This window comes from Carcharodon carcharias, chromosome 6 (assembly GCF_017639515.1).
Source record: "Carcharodon carcharias isolate sCarCar2 chromosome 6, sCarCar2.pri, whole genome shotgun sequence".
In the NCBI taxonomy this organism is placed as follows: Eukaryota; Metazoa; Chordata; class Chondrichthyes; order Lamniformes; family Lamnidae; genus Carcharodon; species Carcharodon carcharias.
Genome location: NC_054472.1, coordinates 171,526,321 through 171,548,116, shown reverse-complemented (window position 1 = coordinate 171,548,116; position 21,796 = coordinate 171,526,321). Strand labels below are relative to the sequence as shown.

At 41.4% G+C, this 21,796-nt stretch overlaps 1 protein-coding gene across 9 annotated transcripts in view; it reads right to left on the bottom strand.

Moving 5' to 3' along the window:
* The window catches only part of ankrd12 (ankyrin repeat domain 12), a 221,053-nt gene extending 203,751 nt beyond the window's left edge, over nt 1-17,302 (bottom strand). For 3 of the 9 annotated variants that reach the window (XM_041189211.1, XM_041189219.1, XM_041189220.1), the window contains exon 1: nt 16,209-16,374. The gene's annotated coding sequence lies outside the window, so the exon portion shown is untranslated. Of the gene's footprint in view, nt 1-16,208; nt 16,375-16,443; nt 16,551-17,005; nt 17,050-17,189 lie in introns of those variants that run through there. The other 6 variants (XM_041189212.1, XM_041189213.1, XM_041189215.1 and 3 more) reach the window with 6 other exon arrangements.
* Nucleotides 17,303-21,796: the final 4,494 nt, after the last annotated feature.

Below are 21,796 nucleotides of genomic sequence, written 5' to 3'. Positions count from 1 at the left end.
GGGAGGAAAAAGAAACCACCCACGCCCTCACCCCTAGGAATGCAATAATTGCATACCATTTCAAGAAGGGAGATAAATCATGCTGTGAAAACTATCAAGGTATTTCCCTCTTGCCCCTAGCAGGAAAATCCTGACACGCATTCTCTTGAATCACCTACTTCCTGTGGCTGAGGAAACCAGCTCAGAGACACAGTGTGCCTTTAGGCCTTCCAGAGGAACCTGTTGCCGGACAGAGACAAAAGAAAGATGACAAGAATAATACCAGGAACCCTTCACTGCATTTCACTGACCTGACCAAAGCATTTGACTCAGTAAATTGTGAGGCTTTGTGCATTGTGCTCCAAAGATTTGGATGCCCAAGAAACTTCATCATAATCCTGCAATTGCTTCATGACGATATGACCGCAACTGTCTTGAGTGGGAGATCTAAAACAGATGCCTTCGAAATCCGGACCGGGGTCAGGCAAGGCCACGAGAAAGCTCCTTTACTGTTTACAATCCACCAATGATCACCACTTCAAAAGATCAACTGCCCTCTGGTGGGAGTATTAATTACCTCCTAGGTGGAAAAGCAGTAACCTCAGTCACCTCTATGCTAAAACTAAAGTGATCACCATAGGCATACATGATCTACAATTTGCTGATAACTAGTGTTGTTGCCCGCTCTGCACCCGATTTGCAAGCCACTCTCGATTTCTTCAATTCTGTAAATAAAGAAACTCGGCCTGTCCTTCAACCCAGATTTGTTCAGCCAAATATTCCACCTCCCACACATGTTGAAGGAGATACTCTGAAATATGGTGGGCACTTCCCAAACTTTGGCAGCCACCTCTCTCAAAAGGCCACCATCAACGAGGAGATCCAATAACGCATCAGTTGCGCCAGCTAAGCCTTCTACAAACAATGACAGCAAGCGTTTTACAACAAAGACCTCACAAGTCAAGCATACAGAGCAGTTGTCATCACTTGCACTTCCCTCAACTAAGTCTACTGCATTCGTTGCTCCCAATGCGCTTTCCTCTGCATCTGAGAGACCAAACGCAGACTGGGTGACCGCTTTGCAGAACACCTTCGGTCTGTCCGCAAGCATTACCCAGACCTCCCTGTCGCTTGCCATTTCAACACTCCACCCTGCTCTCATGCCCACATGTCCGTCCTTGGCTTGCTGCATTGTTCCAGTGAAGCTCAACGCAAACTGGAGGCACAGCACCTCATCTTCCGACTAGGCACTTTACAACCTTCCGGACTGAATATTGAGTTCAACAATTTTAGATCATGAACTCTCTCCTTCATCCCCACCCTCTTTCCGATTTTCCCCCTCCTTTTTGTTTTTTCCAATAATTTTTTTAGATTTTTCTTTTCCCACCTATTTCCATTATTTTTAAATGTATTTCCAACCATTGTTTTATCTCTTACCTTTTAGCCTTTAGATTCCTTCACCCCACCCCACCCCCACTAGGGCTATCAGTATCTTGCTGGTCCTGCTTTCTACCCTTAATTAGCACATTCCTTTAGATAATATCACCACCTTCAACACCTCTTTGTCCTTTTGTCTGTGACATCTTTTGGTTATCTCCACCTATCACTGGTCCTCTATCCAGCTGCTCTTGTCAACCCCACCCCCTTAAACCAGCTTATATTTCACCCCTTTTCTATTTTTCCTTAGTTCTGTTGAAGAGTCATGCGGACTTGAACGTTAACGGTGCTCCTCTTCACAGATGCTGCCAGACCTGCAGTTTTTCCAGGTATTTTTGTTTTGTCATCAAATTCCTGTACTGCAGTGAGAACTGGACTGTGTATCAGCGACCAGCAAGGCCGTTAGAAAAATTCCTTCAGCAAATGACTCCTGCTAACATGCAGCCAAGGTCAGAAAGGATAGACTGCCTCACCTCCAGCTATTGCTTTCAGCTACACCACAAAGCCACTTCTTTAGTTCAACCTTGGTACTTCCGGAAGGTAACGGCACAGCCTCATTTGCTTCACCACACTGTTGCCAAGGCCAAAGCTGTTGTCTGCAATGCAGGGCCAATGCAGCACTACTAACTGCTTTAACTTAAAGCTCATTCATCATGCATACATATCAAAATAATGTGGTTCCAACAGCTTCAATGTGTGCCATTTACAATGCAATTCAGGATTTATTAGTGCATCACAGATGTTTACACTTATGTCATCACTGATACAGACCTATTGGACTGAATGACCTGATGTTACCCTGTTAATTATATGCAACATGTAACAGTATTGTGGAAGCACCATCAGCACAGGTATTGTAGTGCTTCAAGAATGTTGCCGACCAACACCCGAGAGCAATGGGGAATAAATGTGGTTTTATTAACACAGAATCAAAACAGAACAGCACAGGTGGTGGCCATTTGGCCCATCAAGCCTGCACCAACTCTTTTGAAAAGCAGTCCCACCCATGTTTCTTTCTCCATGCCTGCAATTTTTGCTCTCTCAGTATTTATCCAATTTCCATTTGAAAGCTACTTGAATTCATTCCCACCACCCTATCAGGGAGCACATTTCAAATCGTAACCATTCACTGCATAAAGCTTTTTTCATGCCACCTGTGGTTCTTTTGTCAGCCACCTTAAAGCCTTGCCCTCTGGTTATTTACTCTTCAGTCATTGGAAACAGAATAAATAAAAAGAAACTATGTAAGCTCTTCCATGATTTTGAACACCTCTATCAAATCTTTTCTTAACCTTCTCTGTTCTGAAAACAACACTAGCTTCTCCAATCGATCACATAATTGTAATCCCTCATCCCTGAAACTATTCTATACCCTTTCTGAAGAATTCACGTCCTTTCAAAAATATGATGTCCAGAAGTGGGCACAATACTACAGCTTGGGCCAAGCTAGCGCTTTGTTATAGGTTTTGCAGAACTTCCTGGATTTTGTACATTATGCCCCTATTTATAAAGCCAGGCTTACATCTGTTTTATTAACTGCTTTGTTAAACGGTCCTCCCACCTTCAAAGGTTTGTGCACAAACACCCTCAGGTCTTTTTGTTCTTGTACCCAACATATGAAAAGGTAAGAGAAAAAAACAACTAGTGCCTAAAGAATATCCTGTTGTGTTATGGTGTAAGTTCTGTACACAATTGATTCTTGCCCCATCCAAACCTCTGGGAGAGCCAAATGAAAAAAATAAAACCAAAATCACAGAACGATGTTAAGCCAAATAAGGATAATTTCTGTAAATTCCTCTCCAACTCCCAAAAGCAATCAAGGGCATTTCAGAAACCAGTTGTGCGTTTGTTACTTAAGAACCTTTCAAAAAAAAATTTTAAACTTTCAATACACTACATTTTATTTTCCATTTTCAGAGTTGCCACCTTTATAAAATATAATCCAAGGGAAGCTAGGTCAATTGAAATTTTCAAGACTGAAATTGACAGATTTTTGTCGGTAAGGGTTATCAAGGGATATGAACAAAGATCAGTAAAAGGAGTTTAGGTACAGGGCAGCAATGTTCTAACTGAAATGGTGGAACAGGTTCGAAGGGCTAAAATGGCCACCTCCTTTTTCCTATTTAACACACATTTTAGGAATTCATTGTCTTTACTACTTGAGCTGTTCTGCTTCTTCCAGATGAAGTGAAAATTAAAACCTCCCATTAAATATTGATTTGGCTACATGCTTAGCTGATCTCCATATTTATACTCCTCCAACCTCACCACTCACGCACACCCCCCCCCCCCCCCCCCCCCCCCCCCCCCCGGACTTCCCCCTGCACTGTCAGGAGGCTGTAGACGACTCCCAACAGATTTGTATCCTTTGTTCCTTAGTTTTACCCAGTGTTTCCACTATTATCACCCTTTCTTTCTACTCCTGCAGTTGAGTCTTTTTAAAAAAAGGTCAGTATTGTTCCTCTTCATTCTTTCCCTGCCCTTCCTAAAGATCCTAAAGCTTGGAATACTTAGCTTTCAATCATGCATGGCTTGTAGCAAAGTCTTTGCAGTATCCACATCATAACCTTTAAATTGAATTTTTGCTTCTAATTGTATTTTTTTATTATTGCAGAAATGCACACGCATAAGAATAGAACTCTTATTTAGGTAACTGTCCTCATCCTGCCAAATCTAGACCCCCGGTTGTCTAGAGGAATACAGGGTAAGATCAAACAGAAAAAGAAAGCGTACGATAGGCACAAGGAACTAAGCACTGCAGACAGCCTAGATGAATATAGGAAGTGCAGGGATGAAGTAAAAAAGGAAATCAAAGAGAGGGCATGAAAAAAGATTAGCAAGTAAAGTTAAAGATAACCCAAAGATGTTTTACCAATATATTAATGCTAAAAGGTTAGTTAAGGAAAAAGTGGGACCTATCAAAGATGAAGATGGAAACTTGTGTGTAAATGCAGAGGCTGTGGGAAGGATTTTGAATGAATATTTTGTCTCTGTGTTTACAAAGGAAAGGGAGGTTGTAGATATTGTAGTCCAGGAGGAACACTGCGAGATATTGGACAGGATAGTCTTAAAGAGAGAGGAAGTACTCGAAGGGTTGAAATCCTTGAAAGTTGATAAAGTCACCAGGCCCAGATGGATTGTTTCCGAGGCTGCTGAAGGAAGTCAGGGAGGAGACAGCAGATGCTCTGAGGATGATTTTCCAATCTTCACTAAATACTTGGGAGGTACCGGAGGACTGGAGAAATGCAAACATAGGTCCATTGTTTAAAAAGGAAATGCCAAACAATTATAGGCCAGTTAGTCTTACATCTGTGGTGAGCAAATTAGTAGGATCAATCCTGAGAGATAGGATTAACTGTCATGTGGAATGGCACGGACTAGTCAGGGATGGTCAGCATGGATTTGTTAAAGGAAGGTCTTGCCTCACAAATTTGACTGAATTCTTTGAGGAAGTGACAAGAAGGGTTGATGAAGGTAGTGCAGTGGATGCTGTGTACATGGATTTTAGCAAGGCATTTGACAAGGTCCCACATGGCAAATTGGTCGGGAAAGTAAAAGCCCATGGCATTCAGGGTAATGTGGCAAACTGGATAAAAGGTTGGCTTTGTAACAGGAAACAAAGGGTAATGGTCAGTGGATGCTCTTGGGAATGGAAAGTTGTCTCTAGTGGTGTTCCACAGGGCTCGGTGTTAGGACCCTTGTTGTTTGTGTTATATATTAATGATTTGGATGTGAACATAGAGGACATGATTGGGAAATTTGCAAATGACATGATTGGCCAAGTAGTGGATAGTGTAAAGGATAGCCATAATCTCCAAAACAATATAGATGGGTTGGTAAAGTGGAAAATAAATTTTAACATAGAGAAGTGTGAGGTCATACATTTAAGGAGGTCAAACAGTTACAGGGATTACAAAATATATGGGAATATACTAAGAGGGGTAGATGAAGTGAGAGATCTTGGTGTACAAGTACACAGGTCCCTGAAGGCAGCAGTTCAAGTAGACAAGGCTGTAAAGAAGGCATATGGAATGCTCTACTCCAATGGCAGAGGTACAGAATATAAAAGTAGGGATATAATGTTGGAATTGTATAAAACACTGGTGAGGCCACAACTGGAGTATTGTGTGCAGTTCTGGTCACCACATTACAGGAAGGATGTAATAGCTCTGGAGAGAGTGCAGAGGAGGTTTACAAGAATGTTGCCAGGGTTAGAAAAGTGGGTAGCTACAAGGAGAGATTGGATAGGTTGGGGTTATTTTCCTTAGAACAAAGAAGGCTGAGAGGTGACTTGATTGAGGTGTACAAAATTATGAGGGGAATAGATAGAGAGGACAGGATAAAATTGTTTCCCTTGGTGGAGAATACTAGAACCAGGGGATATAGATTCAAGATAAGTAGCAGGAGGTGTAAGGGGGACATGAGGAAGAACATTTTTTACGCAGAGGGTACTGGGTGTCTGGAATTCGCTGCCCAAGTTGATGGTAGAGGCAGAAACTCTAAACTCTTTTAAAAAGTACCTGGATCTGCACCTTAAGTGCTGTAAACTGCAGGGCTATGGGTGTCCTCGGGCTGGCATGGACAAGATGGACTGAATAGCATCCTTCTGTGCTGTATCTTTTCTATGGTTCTATCCATATGCAATAATGGTGTTTTTCTAACTTTTTAAACTGGTCACACTTTTTGTTGTTAATGCACTATAAATGACTAATAAGTCAATTTAATGTTCTTATATGTCATCATTCTTCTTTATTATTGTGTATTTTATAATTACCTTCTGTTCCAAAGTATTTATATTATCTAGATCACCTTTTGTACTCTGACCTTTGCTTCAATCCCTTCCTTTTCTTATTTTCAAGTTATTGCCACCCTGAACCTCGCCTGCCATTACTGGTTCAGAGCACTGACTAGCCGATTAATTCCTTCCACAAAGATCCTGGTTTCAAACTGGTTCAGGTGCATCCTATCCCAGCAGTATAGCTCCTTCCCGTTCCAGTACTGATGCCACTGGCACAGGAAATAGATCTGCCCCATTCCAGAGAAGTGCATTTATTTTTCTGACCTGTTTACCCTATACTAATCAGCACATAGCTAGGATAGTAAAGCAGAGATTACCACCTATTAGGTGCTGCATTTTCATTTAGCTCCTAGCACACTCAGCATGTCCAGCCTGTTCTTTCCGGTCATTGGCTCTGAAATGGATCATAATAACTGGTTCATCCCCCTCCCTTTCCAGTTGTTTGGCATTATCCTTTCCAGGCACCAGTTTGGCAATACACTTTAGATTCTAGATTGCAACTGCAGAGAATTTCCTCCATCAGTTGTATGCTTGAATCTTTTATAACTACAATATGTCTATTCTGCTTCCCACCCCCGTGGAATTTCTCATGCGTCACAGCGCTTGTGTGAACGGTCCGGCCACAGTACACCCGTACACACGCAATCGTGTTCCTCATCACTACAGGTATCAAACACATCATACTTGTTTAACAGAACCATCAGTTATTGTTGATCCCTAGCTGTACTCGAGGTGGTGGTGTGGGACACCTTTCCCAATGCCTACAGTCGGTGTGTGAAATAGCTCCTACAATGCTGCTAGTTGGGAGTCCCAGGACAAACCGAACTGGACCAGCCGTATAAATACTGTGGCTACAAGAGCAGGCCAGAGGTTTGGAATAACTCACCTCCTGACTCCCCAAAGCTTGTCCACCATCTACAAAGCACAAGTCAGGAGTGTAATGGGATACTTGCCTGGATAAATGCAGCTCCAACAACACTTGAGAAGCTTGACACCATCCCAGACAAAGCAACCCAACTTGATTGGCACCCCATCCACAAACATTCACTCTCTCCACCACCAACGAACAGTTGCAGCAGTGTGTACCATCTACAAGAAGCGCTACAGAAACTCACCAAGGCTCCTTAGGCAGCACCTTCCAAACCCACAGCTGCTACCATCTAGAAGGACAAGGGCAACGGACACATGGGAATTTCAACCACCTGGAAATTCCCCTTCAAGCCACACAAGATCCTGACTGGGAAATGCATTGCCGTTCCTTCACTGTCGCTGCGTCAATACCCTGGAACTCCCTCCTTAACGGCAGTGTGAGCGTACCTACACCACATGGACTGCTGTGGTTCAAGAAGGCAGCTCACCATCACTTTCTCAAAGGCAATTAGGAATGGCAATAAATGCTGGCCTAACCAATGATGCCCACATCCCATGAATAAAACAAACTTTGACCCAACAACAATGAAAGAGTTGCAATACATATTGAAGTCAGGGTGGAGTGTGACAGTTCTTCATGCACGTACTATCCATGCCCTTTCAAGTGGTGGAGATCACGGTTTTGTAAGGTGCTGCAGTAGATCCTCCAGATACAACACACTTCAAACATGATATGCCAATAGTGGAGAGGGTGCAAGTTGAAGCCAGTGTACAGGGTACCAATCAAGCGCACTGCTCTGTCCTGGATAGTGTCGAGATAGTATTATTGGAGCGGCACCCATCAGGGAGCTGGACAGTATCATACTCCAGGTTAGTGCCCTGTATGTGGTGGACAGGCTTTGTAGAATCAAGTGATGAACCATTTGCCAAAGAATACCAATGCTCTGACCTGCTCTTATAGCCATGCCATATATATGGTCCATCCAGTACAGTTTCTGGACAATGATGACAGCTCCATCCCTGGATGTTGATGGTGGGGCTCAGCAAATGTAATGCCACTGAAAAGTCATGGGAGGTATTTAGGTTCTCTTTCAGAAATGGTCATTACCTATCACACATAGCACGAATGATACTTGCCACTTATCAGCCCAGGGCTTGTTGTATACAGACACAGACTGCTTCATTTTTCAGAATTATGAAAGGAGCTAAAAACCATGCAAATCATTGGTGACGAGTTTCACTTCTAATCTTACGATAGAGGGAAGGTCACTGATATAGCAGCTGAAGATAGTTGGGCCGGTGGCATAGCTCGGAGGAATTCCTGCAGCCTTGTCCTGGGGATTAGATGATTGCCTTGTATAACATACACAACGATCTTCCTTAGTGCAAGGTATGACTCTAACTGCTCAAGAGTTTTCTCCTGGTCTCTATTGACTTCAGTTTCACGTGAGGGCCTTGATGCCATAACCAGTGTAATATTGCCCTGTTATCAAGAGCAGTAACTCTCATATCACCCCTGAATTCAGCTTTTGCTTGAATGTCTGGACTCCTCTATGTTGTGCAACAGTGTTCTGGAGTAAATATTCCTTCCCCTTCCTTATGTATTGGAGTGTCTCTACCTTACAGTCCAGCTTAACAACGAAGTTGGAGTGATTCAACAAGACATTTCCCACAGATGTTATCATTCTGGAATGGCCCACTGAATCCCACATACTACAGTCCTGACACACTGCTTGTGCTGCCATTATCCATCTTCCTGTAATACAAACCATTTTCTTAAATTTGAGGCATTTCAGATTGTTGAATTTTTTTAAAAAACAGTATTTTGCAAATGGTATCCTTAAAGCTATTGCACCACACATTTTTTTTGTATACAGGGAGCTAACTTTGAATTCTCAAAGAAATATGTTTTGCTCTGCTACTTTTAATTCCTTCCAGAAATCCATTCAAGTTGCGTATCGTTTGTCTGCAGCTGCTGCTGCCCTCCATTCATTGCCCCTGGAATTCTTGCTAATCATGGACTGAAAACCTGTTCCAACAATGTGATTAACGGTAGTTTTTTTTAATATTCATTTGAGAGATGTCGGTAATGCTGGTGGGGAAAGTATCAGGTGACCACTAGACTAATACGTAGTTTTATTAATTCATTTACGGGATGTGGGCATCGCTGGCTAGGTCAGCAGTTATTGCCCATTCCCAATTCCACCTGAGAAGGTGGTGGTGAGCTGCCTTCTTGAACCGCTGCAATCCAGGTGCAGGTACACCCACAGTGCTGTAAGGGAGGGAGTTCCAGGATTTTGACACAGCGACAGAGAAAAAAGTGATATATTTCCAAGTCTTGATGGTGAGTAGCTTGGAGGGGAATTTCCAGTTGGTGGTCTTCCCATTTGTCTGCTGCCCTTGTCCTTAGAAGGTAGCAGTCGTGGGTTTGGAAGGTGCAGCCTAAGGAGCCTTGGTGAGTTCCTGCAGTGCATCTTATAGATGGTACACGCTACTGCCACTGTTTGTTGGTAGTGAAGGGAGTGAATGTTTGTGGAAGAGGTGCCAATCAAGCAGTGTAGGTACACCCACAGTGGTGTTAGGGAAGAAGTTCCAGGATTCTGACCCAGCAACAGTGAAGGACAGTGATATATTTCCAAGTCAGGATAATGTGCAGCTTGGAGGGGATCTTCCAGGTGGTGGTGTCTGCTGCCTTTGTCCTTCCAGATGGTAGCGGTCATGGGTTTGTAAGGCGCTGTCTGAGGGGTCTAGGTGAGGTGCTGCAGTGCATCTTGCAGATGATAGATACTGCTGCTACTGTGTGTCAGTGGTGGAGTAGGTGAATGGTTGTTGTGGGGTGCCAATCAAGCAGGCTGCTTTGTCCTTGATGGTGTCAAGCTTCTTGAGTGTTGTGGGAGCTGCACTCATCCAGGCAAGTGGAGAGTATTCCACCAAACTCCTGACTTGTGCCTTGTAGATGCTGGACAGGTTTTGGAGAGTCAGGAGAGTTATTCGCCACAGGATTCCTAGCCTCTGACCTGCTCTTGTAGCCATAGTATTCATATGGTTAGTCCAGTTCAGTTTCTAGTCAATGGTAACCCCCAGGGTATTGATAGTGGGAGGTTCAGTGATGATAATGTCATTGAATGTCATGGGGCAAAGGTTAGAAGGTGGTTATTGCCTGACACTTGTGTGGCGAATGTTACTTGCCACTTGTCAGCCCAAGCCTGGATATTGTCCAGGTCTTGCTGCATGGACATGGTCTGCTTCGGTATCGTGAAGTCGTGAAAGGTGCTGATTCCTGGAATAAAGGAGTTAGCTTATGAGGAAAGATCGAGCAGGTTGGGCCTTTACCCATTGCAGTTTAGAAGAATGAGAAGTAATTTAAAACATAAGATCCTGAGGGAGCTTGACAGAGTGGATGCTGGGAAGATGTTGCCCTTATGGGTAAAGACTAGAATAGATTAAGATTGTGATGAGATTTTTTTTCTCTCTGAGGGTCATATGTCTGTGGAATTCTCTTCCCCAGAGAACAACAGCGGCTGGGTCATTAAAACATTCAAGGCTTAGCTATGTGGATTTTTAATCGACAACGGAGTCGAGGTAAATGGAGTTGAGGCCACAATCAGATCAGCCATGATCTTATGACATGGCAGAAAGGCTCAAGAGGCTGAATGGCCTATTCCAGTGCCTAATTCTTGTGTTGTGAACTAGTTTGAGAATATAGACAACTGGAGGTCTGGAATTCAGTTTGCTTCATTTGCCTCACTTATGTTTGAACTTTCAACAATTTTTTTATTTTAAAATAAAACAAAATAGGGTTTAAGGGTCCCTTGTTTTGTTTTGGTGCATTCATTCAAACCCCATTCCCTGAACAAACATTCTGCTAATACTGGTACGTGTCGTGACATGTCTTACATGAACAGTGTCCAAGGGCTACCAGTGGGGAGGGGGGGAAACAGTCGAAAAAAAATTAGAGGCATCCTCATTTTTCTAAAAATCATATTGATAAAATATCATGAACTTCTACTTCAGTAACATGACTGGATAATCCATAAATTCATTCATGATGTCACTGAAACAGATATTCATGACATTACGTGGGGCAACTTACATAAAATGTCTGATTTCTTCACAGCTTGCACTGAAAGTTGAATTTGCTTGTGTCTGGAGAAATTTATCTTCCTACAACTGCAAACAATGTTGATTAAAAGCTCATCATGCCATTGATAATCCTGGCCTCCAAATTAAAATTATTTTAGAACAACTATATTTCTTCCAACCTTCAGGTTTCCCCAATAAGTTGTCCCCATATCTCCAACTCCTTTTCCTGTATTAAACCTCCACACAACCTTAAGTAAAAGAACCAAGGACCTCACAAGAAATATTAAAGCATCAAATATACATTCAAGTGCCTCAGCATGGTTTCAAGGATCGCAAAACAATTTCTGCTATCAAAAAGTTAATGTCATCGCCTTCAGCAGAATACTATCAAGTCCCAATGACAAAGAAGACCTGACACTTTGTTCACAAGTCAGCTCATCAACATAGGTTTAGGATTCTATTGTTAATCACAATTTCAACTTAAAGTTGGTTGACTCCAGTTATTTGGAATACATGGTAGACAAAATTCAAAACTATCACATTACACAATCTCTCCAGTGGACAACTGAGCAGCCAGTCAGTTCCAGATTCTGGCAAATTTGGAACCAAAGTCTGCTTTGTCATGACCAATGGTTTGGTACGGAAGAACCAGCAGTGGTTTCAAACCAAATGTGCATGCAATCCTTCTGCCTCCTTAAAAACCAAATTACACCACCTTCTCCTTAAATCGTATCCATCTTGACGATGTTCTGCAATACATGCCTCGCCTATTCATGCTTTGTTCTCAATTTTTAAAAATGCAGCAGGAAGGAAACAATTAGACATCTTACACTGAAAAAAAGTACTGCCCCTTAAATTTTGTGGTCACATGCTAATAACTAGCAGTGTAATTCTCTCATCTGGTAGAATTGTGGGGGAGTGGGAGGAAATAACACGGATTAAAAAATATAACAAAGAAAACATACAGAACTAGAGCCCTTTCCTAATACGGTGCTTATCATGGTTTACTGTTAACAAATTCCAGAAGAATTCTAAAAGCTGCAGAGAAAGCAGGTTTCAGCAGGGCGATGGTGGCAGTGGCAATGGCAATGATATTAGCTTCAGGATCCAAAGCTAGAGAGGAGAAAAAAAAACTCTTGGCCTGATTGCTATCCAGAGGCCTTTCTGGAATGCAAGTACACCTATGTAAATGGGTGACAACGGCAGAAATCAGCTCGATTTTTGCTTCTCATTCTGGTGAGATCAACGCAACCGACCATATTTGAACACTGGTATTCAGAACAAAGAGTTAAGATTTGAAAGAAAATGGGAAAAAACAAGTGTTATTAGCATGCCATCAAAAGATTCCACTCTTAAATAAAACCGATATTCATTTCTTAAACCATGTCAGAAGAGCTTTGCTTTAGTTGAAAATCCAGGTGTGTTATTAAAATAGGATATGACCAGAAACTTGTGGAGTTAAAGACATGAGCAATTTTTTTTAAAAAGAGGACACCTATTCAAATCCAAATTTGACAGTGGGGCATGTGCTTCTATATTTATAAATGCAAAAAGCAGTTTTTCTTTGAAAGTAAATATAGCCTTATTATATATCTTGGGCACAAAGGGAATAAAGCATTCTCCTGTCCAACCGGTTTCAACCTACCTTGTAGAATGACTGGATTAACTGGATTGACAGACATGACTAAGCTAAACTAAGCCCATCAGTTACACCATGCTGCCTGAGAAACTGGTTCAGACTGTGGGCAAGTGGGAAAGCACATTCACAGTCTACTCATCCTGTCTATTTACAAAATGGCAGCCTTGTCAAAGTTGAAAAGATAAACTGGCTGAGTAGTAGAATATAATTGTAGCATTAAAATATCAATATAATTAATTTTGGGTTTCCTAATAATTTCCCAAGTTACCAGTCCATTTATTTTAACTCCCAAAGCACAGAATTTTCTTGTGGGTTATCCTTACAACCATTTTCAGTACCTTTCCATCTCAGGTTTCTTTTTCCCTTAACTTGCACAGAGGAATTTCTCTTTTTTTTTTGTAATTTACAAAAACAATCACTACAGCATGTGTTGCCTTCCTGAATTATTTGAACACTAGCATATGTTTAAAGTGCACTTCAAAATAACAACACCATGTCATACAATTACATTATCTTATAAAAATAAATTAAAATGTCTGCAAGGAACGCAGGAGGAGAGGAAATGGATGGCTTGTTAACTAAAACAGTCTCCATTCTGGGACTTGACTTCAGTTCCAGCTGGCCTGATGGAATGAAAGTAAATTAGGTTATCTTCCTCATCAGTGAAAGGGTCGAACACTAAATTAATTTAGTTTCTATCCAGTAGTTAGTGGCTATAGGTCGACAAAATAAATACGAATAATTCAGTAAAAAACTGGTAATCTTACTCAAAGTCTGTAAAAAGTGCTAAAACTTGTGCGGCAAGACTGTTAGTTTGAAGTTGGGCTAAGAGAAAATGGAAATGGGAAGAAAGAACTATTCCTTGGCAACAGATCCTTCGCTATCCTGCATTGGAACTCCTTTGATGTTCCAATGCTCTGAATTATTACCCGCCTTCTTGATGAAGCAAAATATGGTCCAGAAATAGAAAAATCAAAATCATATTCTTCTTAGGTTCAACATTGATAATCCACACTGGCTTTGCTCACAGTTTATAATCCAAACAGTAGACATCTTTCTCATCACCTAGAAATGTGTAAAATTCCAATGAACTTTTTTTGAAGGCACTCATTTTTGTTGCGAAGACAAATACAGAAGGGCTGTGTCAGCATCATGAAATAAAGCTATTGAAGAAATCAAAACCATACATGCACTTACATTAGCGTATAGAAAAATTTACTTCACAGCTGAACTCTGAATTCAATCTCACTAGCTGAACATAACAATTTTCCTTCAACTTTAAATGTACATTGCTTAGCATCCCAAGAAAACCAAAGGTCCCAATCTATTTATGGCACTTATTGCAGAAACTGTGCAATAACTTTGCAAAATATAGATGCATTTAATATAAAAAGACAATTTTTTTGTAATCCTGTTCAAAAGTATGAGTCTAAACATCAGGTGAGGACAGGATCAAGTTTGGTGTTTTATTAGTAAACATGTCCACTGACAATGACCCTGTAGGTTCAAATGTAAACAACAGCCACGTAGGCAATGTAATGGAACAATACCTATAGCATAAGTGAATTAAAAAGCCAAAGGGGATAAACTTACAGGGCCTCATTGTATTCTTATAAATAAGTGGCTTCCAAACCTCCAAAGAATTGAAGGGATGATTCTGTGGGGGGTTGGAGAACTTCAATCAAAACCATACATTTCTATAGTGATCCACAAAGAAGTGGAGTCAATGGAGGATAGAATGTAGATGGCTGTCTATAAAAAGTGTTGGAAGAATCAATTCTTGTGAAGAGGAAACTATGGATCACAGGTTTGCAATGTGGAAGAGGTGGGACCACAGACAGATAATGCAGCAGGTGAAAAGAACACGGAATGGAAAGTAGATAACTCCAGTTGAAAAGTCAGCACCAGCACGGTCAAAAGGCTGAAAGGCCTCCCTTTGGTCTTTCATTTCTATGATTCTGGGCCTTGAAATTGGTCAACACAGGATGCTAAGTTCAACTGAAAAAGGAAGGCGGAGGATCTAAATTTAGATTTAACCTGATAGGACTAATTGAGTTAAAAGTAGAGGCACACAGATGGTGGTGGGAGCCGAAGATGAAAGATCAGGATTCCCCAACATCCTGCATTAGTTGAAATTTCCTTAAACTCAATCTAATGATTCAGCCTTTACATTAGCACTCCTTCAATCTGACATTCATTTTCTTTGATACCTGTCCCAGAGCAGTCAATCAAGCTCTTCCAATGTTTTCTGCTCCCATGCTCAGTCATTATTTTAGCTTCAGTTACATAAGATGATTTTTTTTTTCATTTCAATGCTACGCTTTGGTGACATTATCTACAAGCACAGGGTCAGGTTTTACCACATCGCAATGTTTAATTTTACTAATATTTAGCTGAAGAAAGTGTTGACTCATCTCTGATTTAATTATCCATCAAGTAGTTAGTTGCAAGGTATAGCAGCACCTTTGGCATTGATGGCGCAGGCAGAGAAGTAAAGTTAGGTTATTGCAGCAGAAGCTGAACCTCGTGGGTGTCACCTAGGTGTAGCATGTTAGAAAAAACAGAAAACATCTACTTCTCATTAGCCCAGCCTCAATGCCACCCTGCTCATACACTTCATGAGTGTGATAGGACAGGCGAAGAACACAGCCTTCGGCACACCTAACACATTTGCCTACTTAAATCAACGTCTTTTGACTTGTAGACGAAATGTGACTCAAATTCTAAGCCACAGGAAAGTGATATTTGGCTTGGACTCAAATCAGGTACATAATATACTATTTCCACCAAACTGCAAAAGAGCAAAAAATAAGCTGAAATACCAACTCACTATAAAAATAAGATTTTCTTTATTCTAAAAAGCAGAAATGAAAAGGCCTCCCAGAAGAAACAATATCCGACACCAAAATGCTATATTACGAACTAGTACATAAATCACAGCAACCTGCTTTCTTCCCTGTGCCTTGCGTATTTTTTTTGGCGGGGGGGGGGGGGATAAATTTATGCCATTGGGGCAGTCAGACCCTGCAGTGTGTGGTGTTTTGAAGCCCTAATTTTGAGCCACAATACGTCAGTTGCAAGAGCTCATTTCAGTCTTACTGAAATAGCGCAATTTTTGCGCATAACACTTTTATGCTGCTATAAATAAAGCTTTTAAAAGCAACACAAAACCATTTCCGGTTTACTAAAAAGATCTTCATTCTCTTAGTGATCCAAATCTGATTTTGCAGACACACACGCACAAAAGTCACGATTTACGAAGATTTAAAATGTCTGCATTCCCAAGAGAATTGTAATTCGTACTACCAGACTGTTACATCGTAATTAAATCTAAGGAATTGAATTAAATCTACTTCATCAGACCTTATATCTATCCAAAACGTGTTTAGATGAGTCACTCACATTATTAAAAAAAACTTCCATCTAATTATCAACAGATTTGATTTGAATCACTTTCTCTTTTCTCCTCTCCATAATGCTCCTCAACCAACCTGTGCCTCGATCATCCAACACTTAATGAAATGGTTGACCAGCCTCAGCTTCCTTTCGTTACAGCAACATCATGTCATTATGCGATTACTGGTATTATTTGCCAAGCGGATTCAGACAACCCACATACAAATGCTGCTTCACTTACCAACAAGCGACCAAAAGCATAAAGCCATTTTAGTTCAGTGCAAGACGCGTCACCACCGCCGTGCCTCAGAAAGCTGCAGCATTTTTAAAGAGAAACTACTGTCTTTTCAAATTAAAGTGATAGAACAACGCATTCCTCCAACACAGACTTTGAAAATCTCTTCGACAGCATTTTAACATAAAAAACCCCTCACAAACGTACATTTTAACAACACATTAAAAAGGGTCTCCCTCTCTCCCGCAGTCCACCGCAGTCAACATTATACAGTTGTTATCTGTGCAAATATTTACTCCAGAATCAGGAGGGAGGGAGGAACGGGGACATAGTAAAGTAAAATAAAATAACAAAAAAAAATTAAAATAAAGGGGATTGTCGGTAACAATTTAAACAACGTGAAATGGGTTTCTTTCCAAACCATTCAAAAGGACATAGACGCTTTGATCAAAAGAGCAGGACAAACTCCTGCTTCAGTCACAACACATTATAACCGATGGTTACCGCGGGCCATCGCTTCGTCCTTTTCCACTGAAACATCATTTCACTGGTCGGCCTTTTTTTTTACCTTATCGAAGGGACGTGGGGAGAAACGCGTTGAAAATTGCTGGACCGGAGAGGGAGGAGGGGAGGAAGGGGGGGGGGGGGGGGGGTGGGGGAGAGGAAAAACAAAATACACGCTTTGAACACCCACCGGGAAAAGCACGATATTAACTATAACGTGTTTGCTTTTTTAAAAAAAAAATACATACATAGATTAATATCGCAAAGCGAGAAATTATAAACGGCGAGACCTTTGATAAGATTCCATCTCCGGGACAGCCTTTGACTTTCCGCGGGCCCAACGTTCCCTCTGATTGGACAGAGGCCCCACACGTGACTCACCAGCCGAAGGCTTTTGTTACGGTTCCGCTGATTGGTCCGTTTCCGGACGTCAGCCCGGCCCTTTTAACGATCGACAATTTAAAAGGAATCTACTCTTTAAAAAAAATTATGTTCGACTCTCGCGGGTATGCTACCGATGGCTATGTTTTTTTTCCCCCCCTCCCCCTTTTTGAATGGCTTGTATTCTTTGTGAGCTTTAAGGGATAACGGCGGCTCAAACAGCCAGTTCCCGGCATTCATTGGCGGCGCCTCACAACCTGTGACGTAACGTCTCCGAAGAGACTGGAATGTTCTAGAAAAGGAAGGGGCTCTGCAGTGAGTCAAAGAATAGCTTTCAGCCGCGTAGACTTAGCATAAAATTCGCTTCCAAAGTTTTTTTTAAAAACAATTTTTAATGCAAAGTTCGTTCGTTGGCTCAATTAATAAAAAAAGGTTGGTAATTTTATAAGTCACCGAATTTTGCTCGTGTGTCGATGAGGAGGGGAAAGGGAACGGAGTGTGATGAATACTTGAGGCGATAGTTTTATCGGAGGAGGCGGTTTGCTGTTGCATTTTTATTAGGGAGGCTCGGGCGGTGGACAAAGTGCGCGCAGGCGCTGTAACTTGCGGCAGCTGTTTGCGGAGGCGATGTTTGCAATTGAGGTGTGGGGGGAAGGGTAGGCGCAGGCGCTGAGTACTTCGGCTGACGGGCTGTGCGGGGGTGATGGCTGGCGTGGTGGGGGAAGGGCAGGCGCTGTGAAGGTTGGAGAGGGGTGGGTGGGGGGGGGGGGGGAGGGCTGACGCAGGCGCCGTAGTTTGTGGTGGCCGCTTGAGCAAGTGAGTGAGCTGTTTGAGATTCGGGAGGGGGCTGGGTGTGGAGAAGGGGAAGGGACCGCGCAGGCGCCGCAGTGTTGCTTGTTGAGGGTGAGCTGTTGGGGGATGGGTTCACGCAGGCGCAGAAAGTGATTTTTGTGCGTGGGGGGAGGGGAAGCGGCTTGTCGCAGTGGACGCTCGACGAGGAGGAAGCAGCAGCAGCGGCTGCTGCTTGGCGCATGATTGGGGGCGGGGGGAGCGGTTGGTGATCGAACTTTGACCTGGGACATTGGAAGCGGTACACGCAGAAGGCACGTGTGGAGAGATGTTAAGTAATAATGCCACACCTATAACTGAAGAGCTTTCAGCGTGACAATATTGGTGGTTTAATTAGGCAAAATGCTACAATACTATAGACATACATTGGGTTAAGATTTATAATTAGTGTTGTGCCCAGGTCCTGGCACAGAGAGGGGAAGCTTGGCGGCTCTGTGTCTGGGAACATTGAGCGCAGGCGGAGTGTTGCTGGCTGGATATTAATGCAGGGTTCTGGACATTAATTCAGGACTGAAATGGGTGGAGAGTGTTAAACAACTGTCGAGAATGTTATGGGCAGTACTTAAAAGGGTGAATTTTAGTTGTCTGAAGGAAAATTTTAATTGCACAACTCCTTTTGGGTGTCAGGAGGCAAAATTTAACTCAATTGGAAATTCCGGATAATTCTACAAAAGCGAATGCTGGCAATAGTGGGAGTGGTTACGGCACGAGGCGGCCATTCGGTCCATCGAGTCCACGCCGACTCTCTATTGCTCTACATTCAGTCCCCTTTCCCCATTAAATAACGCAATGCTGGGAACAGACAGCATCTGTGGGGAGAAAACAACGTTTCAGGTCGATGACCTGTCATCGGAAACCGAATGTTTATGTTAATACATTCTTAGAGTGCCGACTTCCAGTGTGTTAAACATGTAGCCTTTTTAACATGCCATATCGGTGATTTCTGTATGCTTCAAGCTACTTAATAAATTGTTTATGAATATGAATAGCGTTTGTGGTTTTTAATATATATTGGCCCAGAATATTCAAGCCAATCGTTTTAATGAGTTTTTTTGACATCAATAACGTTTACAAGATCGGAAATTTTGCAGACTGCAATGCTTTGAGCGATTTGTATAGCTTGTGTCGAATTTTCAATGACGAACTCTCCATTCACTTATTTTTGCCTTTTCATCTCAAGTTTACAGTTTGAATTCGGTTTTAAACACGTTAACCAGTGAGGAAAGAAGAAATGTAGCTAATTCACTTATTTCGTTTTCTACCACTGGTCATCCGCATTTACCCGTGGGATAGAAAACTAAAGATGCCGTTTTCACGATTGTTAGCCAGAAGAAAACATTTCGCCACCTTGTCGTAGTATTGTATACCAAATGTTTGTTTTAGGTGGCTTTACCAATCACCTTTCGCTAACTATTTTAAGAATTTAAGCTGAGCATATTGTAATTGACTTTTAAAAAATCAATATAAACAGCAATTTAGTTTTATAATCTGTTCTGTTCACCAAGGCGAAAGACCAAAATATCATACGGTATTTCTAAACGGGGACGTGATACAGCTGCTTCATGAAAATGTACAATTTTGTACAACTCGTACTATTTAATTATTGGATGTGGGCTCTTGTAATAAAATGTAATGTGTGTAGTATAAGTTTTATGTTGTCATAAAACGTTGTTCAGAGTGGCTCCACGCAGAGTAGTAACTGCAAGGAGGATTTTTTAAAATAGAAAAAAACGCCCTATTCCAAAATGTATAGTGGCACTTCATTTCTTTTAATCTAATCTAAGCAGCGCACTTTGTACGTTCAAATGGATTTCAAGAATCTCCTAAAAGAAAAAGCATTTATTCCTTGCTGGACAGTTTGGGCATCATATGTTTATGTAACAATTCTTCAAGTCTAAGCCGTGAGTGCTAAACTATTAAGGGAATATATAATCAAGCCAGATTCTTTCCCCTTTATATATACTACTTCTCTCAGCAGGGTTACTCAAAACTGATCAAGACACTTGTCACTATTTATCGCTCCTCTGCCCCACCGCACCCTAGCACTGAAGCTAATTATACAGTTCCTACCACTATCTGACTTGATCTGCTTACTAAAACTGGGAATTGAATGAGATTTGAGTTTGTTCTGGTCCAGTTACTGATGGTTGCTGTACAGTATTAGCATTTTCATACAACAAGATGTTAATGATTGTAGCAAGGTACAGGATTTACTTTGACCTTTTACAAAACTTGTATGGTGAATACAAATAGCATTCAGTCTTGTTTGAGCAGTGGGGTAAATAAGGAACCAAAATCAACAGGATCTAGCTAAATCTCTACTTGTTTAAAAATGCTTGTGAAAGCATTCCAGTGAAATCTGCTTTTGGTGATCTCAATGATCTAATGCTCAAATTACGCTGTCACAATTTACCTAAATTAACTATTTTCTGTCCATACTAACTTCTGTTCTACTGGGCACGCCATTTATTTTTACCTATCGGGTAGTTACTGCCACCTGATGTAGTTTAATACCAGTGAGAAACTGAGACTCTAACCAGTTGACCAATAAGCTTTAAAAACTGATATGCTGTTTATCTGTTTTTAAGTCAGTATTCTAAATTGCACATTTGAATTTTGTCCCATTCTTACCCTGCAGCTGTTGTTTGCTGAGCAGAGTTTTATGTTAACAGCAAATTGAATACTTTTAATACATGTGGCTTTTAAAATTTTAAACATGTAAAATAGTATGCGCTTCTATAGAATACATAAGTATAGAAACAACCCATTTGGCCCCACAAGTCTCTGCTGGTTTTTCTCCTAATTCATCTACCTCATCCCAGCCTTTCAACCTATCTTTTTATTTCCTTGCCTCTCACACATTCCACTTGTTTTTTTAAAAACACCTAGGCTATATCACTTCCTGGGGTTATTTTCTAAGGTGTAGGTCATACATTTTCTATCCAAGTGCATACAAGTTCATTTGCCACTTAACTGCACAGTCCTCTTGTGCTACGTTCTTCCTCAGGTTTTAGCTATAATGCCAGTTTGATGAGATTAAATCATTTAAAGTAAATTCTGAACATGGTCCCAACACTGATCATTGTGGAACACTGCTTTCCTCCTTCCTTCAACCTGAATAAATGCTGTTTACCTTAACTTTTTTTTAGGCAACCTATGTAGTGCCTTTGATTTGAATGAAGTCTCAAAGCATTTGACAAAATAATTGAACATCAAGCAGTGCTAGTAAAAGGCTTGGGGCCATGATGAAAGCAAGATCAAAGGAGTAGGTTTTGAAGGAGGGAAGCAGGGAGGCATGGAATACAGGGAGAGCATTCCGGAGTATGGAACAGAAGCTTCATTGTCTGGTATGCTGTCTAGCATGACCGCTAAATAAATGAGTAAAACCGTAACAGTCAGAAGTGGAAGGTATTATAAGATAAGCTGTTTTAGAAACCTCCCCTTCCTGGATTACAAATGGCATAAATAAAATGAAATGTTGCATTCAGATCATTATTAATGCAAGGTGTTGTTGAAGGAAATAATGCATAACTGTGCCACGTTTGAATAACTGCTGCATTTGCTATGTTTTAGTTTAATTTATTTTAGCCACCAGGTAGTACACCAAATACAGCCAGCTATTTGA